Source organism: Octodon degus, unplaced genomic scaffold, assembly GCF_000260255.1.
Source record: "Octodon degus isolate 3935 unplaced genomic scaffold, OctDeg1.0 scaffold00233, whole genome shotgun sequence".
Classification (NCBI taxonomy): domain Eukaryota; kingdom Metazoa; phylum Chordata; class Mammalia; order Rodentia; family Octodontidae; genus Octodon; species Octodon degus.
Window position 1 is genome coordinate 3,130,321 of NW_004524809.1, and position 4,206 is coordinate 3,134,526.

The window sequence follows — 4,206 nt, forward strand, 5'->3', positions numbered from 1 at the left end:
TGATCCACCTATTTTCAGCCTTCCCAGCTCTGGGATTACAGGCGTACGCCACTACATCCAGTCTGTGACCGGCTCGCCCTGCCCTGGGGGCAGGGCTGGTGTGGCATGTGGCGCTGGGGATCAAAGCGCAGTCCCTGCGCTTACCTAAGCTTGCCTAAGTAGGTACTTTAGATTGCTGAGCTATCTTGCTGGACCCCACACTCATTTTATTCCCCACACCCATTTTTATAGTAGCACATTTTATAATAGCTATGGCTTCAAGCAACTTGTACATCCCTCAGTAGATGAATAAAGAAAATGCATTCACACACAGTGGAGTATTACTCTGTCATAAAGAAGAACAAACTTCAATTATTTGTAGGAAAATGGATGCACCTTGGGAAAATAATGTTAAGTGAAATAAATCAGATGCACAAGCTTAACTATCATGGTTTCTTTTACATGAGAAACTCAAAGCATAAATAAGTTAAAAAGCAAAATTAAAAAAAATAGGTAATAGGAAACAGAGAGATAGAACTTTTTCAAATGGGAAGGGAACCAAGAGATGGAGGGATGGGGGAGGGGAGAGGCATGGAGGAAGAAAATAGAAAAAAAATTAAGATATGTTATGTCCACATGCCAACTCTCCACGAAGAATGCAATCATGTATTGAAAACATGCAGTAATACAAATAAAAATTGAAAAATAAATTGGAGTGGAGGAAGATGTCCCAGCTGGGCAGGAACCATGCAGTGCTGGCAAGAGAGGAGGGTCTCCAGGCCAGCCAGGCTTCCTGGCAGATGCAGTAGTGGGGTAGACATGTTGAGGCAGGAAGGGATGGAGTAACCAGGTCAGAGAAGTGACACGGAAGTGTGGAGGGTCAGGCTAGTGTGTCCAGGCTGTGCAGGCACAGGGAGAGCTGCCCAGCCACTGGACTCCTGCGATGGGTTTGGGCCTCAGTGAAAGGGACGGGGTCTGCTGAGAAGCCAGCACCAAGGCAGTCACAGCCCCAAACAGGAAAATTTCACTCTGAAGGGAGCAAGAACCACTAGGATTTGAAAAAAGGAGGCAAACGAGGTCCTGGTTGTTAGAGACCATCCTGTGGCCCGAAGGATGAATGTGTCAATGTCAAGGGACACTTTGAGAGGAAAGCAGCAGTCATAGACCAGGAAAGAGAGAACTAGGTTTGGCTCCATGGAGAGGATTGCCTGGCACATGGAAGCCCAGGTTCCATCCCAGAACTTTGTTCACACACACACACAGGAACACACACACACGCACACACACACACACTGCCAAGGAAGGATAAGCACTGCCTTTGCTGCAGGGCTGGGGTGCCACAGATGGAACAGCAAAAAGGCCTGCCTGTTTGTAGGAGGTTCCACAATCACAGCTTGAATTCCAAGGGGTCCCCCCCGCTTCTCCTTGGTAGTTCTGTTTCCACATCATCGTGTACTGGCTTTATGGATGCTATAACTTTATCTCACCTCTCTGAGGACACCAAGTAAAGAAAATTTTCTCTGTTTTCATATCCATTTCTGTTTTCAGAGTGATCTGTTTCCTATGAGATCATTTTGTATGTTCATCTTTGTGCCATAAATGTCAAGTTTCCCAGAGATACATTGATCAGCTCCACCCAGAGGAGCAGGGTCAGGCGGTCATCCACTTTTTTTTTTTGCCAGGCATCTCCAGAGATGTTTAAAATACACTGATGGAAAGGCTGGGGTAGGAGGACATACAGAGGCTAAGCTCCAGAGAGATGTACCCAATCGAGGTGACTGGCTCCATCACAGCCCATGCTTGATCTTCTGCAAGCAAGTGCCTCCTGGTGCAGGCACAGGAAGAGGACCATTGTTTGCACCATTGCCTCCAGGATCTGCTTCTGAGGGGCAACTCAGCTGGGCTCTGTCCACACAGCCAAGAGAAGGGAAGCATGTGGGCCAGGACTGGGCTCAGGTTCCTCCTCGGGGTATTCATTTGATCATGGTGTCTCTGCACCTCAGCTCCCCACCTGCAAATTTGGGGTGACTACAGCACACATGGAACCATGTATGGGGACAGATGACCTCATGTAGAGTGTATGAAGCATAAAGAATAATTTTCAGGTAGAAGTAGGGCCTAGTATTGTGGCTGGGATCTGAGAGGAACAGAGGGACAGAAGTGGCCTAGTCTTGCCAGAGGTCAGCCTGCTTCAGCTGGCACATGGCAGAAAAGAGAATGAAGCAGAGTTGAGTCCCACAGCATATTCATCTCTGGACTCGGCCACATGATCTGCAGTGTGGCAGTGAAGAGCGAGAGTCTAGGCACTTGTAGAACTTGGGTCTAACTCTATTGCCCAGGCTGACCTTTAACTCCTGGGCTTGAGACATCCTCCTGCCTTAGCCCCTTGAGCAGCTGAGACTGCAAATGCATCCCACCAGCTCCTCAACTAAGACTAGGTTTTAGTCTTCACTTGGCCACTCACTAGCTGGATAGTCCTGAGTCTCCCTCCTGTGCATCTCTCAGTCCCCAGCCACGTATGGGAGTAAGAGCAGTGTCTACTGAGAAGCTCACCATAAGGACCACACTTGTGTACCTAGCACTCACTAAGTGCCTAGGAAGCAACAGTGACAATTACATTACTCACATATTCCCTCATGCTCAAAGGCATGAGGAGGTTGTGCAAGTCTTATGCTATCTTGAAAGCCAGCCGGGATCTGTCTGCCCTATGTGGCCATTGCCTGTCCCTTAAGAAAACTGCATGCTCTAGGGCCCTGGCAGGACAGAGCCAGAGGAGAGCTCACAAAGGGACCAACTGGGACCAACTGGCCTGGAGAAGCACAGCACTCAGAGTAGCACTTGGAGGAGCAGCAGAGGCATGACTTACACATCAGAAATCCCAGCACGGGCTGGAGAGATGGCTCAGTGGTCTAAAGCACCTACTTGGAACAAGCTTGGCAAAGCCCAGGGACCGCGGTTCGATCCCACAGCATCACATGCCAGCCAGCAGGCCCCGCCCCCTGGTGGGCTGAGCTGGACACACACACACACACACACACACACACACACACACACACAAAATAAATAAATGTAAAAAAAATTAAAAAAAAAAAAAAAAGAAAGAAAGAAATCCCAGCACTTGAGAGGCTGAGGCACGAAGATCTATTCAAGTGCAAAGCCACCCTGGGCTACACAATGAGTTAGTTCAAGACCAATCTGAATTACATAGCTAGCCCTGTCTCACATAGATAGATAAATAGATAGATAGATAGATAGATAGATAGATAGATAGATAGATAGATAGATAGACAGACAGAGATCTGGGGACGTAGCTCAGTACAAAGGCTCTGGATTCAATCCAAAGGACTGCAATACAAATGAATTAATCATTAAATAACTTATTAATTCAAAATAGTAATAAACTCATTATCTCTTAGCAGAAATAACATATGCTTATCAGAAATAACTATTTTCAGGGCCGGCGGTATAGCTCAGCGGACTAAGCACTTGCTTAGGTAAGCGCAGGGGCCAGTGTTCAATACCTGGCTCCACCTGCCGCGCCGGCCCCACCTTCAGGTGAGCTGAGCCAGCGATGGAGTCCGGGTGCGGTGGCACGTGCCTGTAATCCCAGCACTTGGGAGGCAGAAATCAGGAGGATCACTACTAATGTGGGCTATGTAGTGAGACCCTGAGAAAAAAAAAAAAAAGAAAAAAAAAGAAATAACTATTTTCCAAGGGAAAACAGTGTAGCTGGAGAGTGGCACTGATCTCCATTTTTGTGGACTGGGACAGAGTTTGTTCCCATGGACGGGGCTGGGAAATGGGAGCCATGTCTGCAACTCCTCTGCTGCTGTCTGAAGCCCATGAAGAAGGCCCAGCCCACATATGATGCATCTGCAAAAATAAAGACTCCTGAAAGGTCATGGGCAGTTTTAAGCCCCGCTGGCATATGGAAAGCATAAGAGCTGCACCCTGGGACTGTGCCACTTGATGTGTGGGCAGGTCACCTACCCTCCCTGTGCCTCAGTTTTCTCCAGACCAAATGACTTGTTTCCTGCTGAGCAGCCAGAGCTGTGTATGGGCCATGGTAAATGTTCAAAACAAAACAAACAAACAAACAAAAAACAACCCAGCTATAGCCATGCAGCATTGCTTAGCTTGGGGAGCATGTTCCAGAAACGGACTCACAAGGCCGTTTCTTCACTGTACAAACATCACAGCCTCTACCTGCACAGATTGAATGGCTAC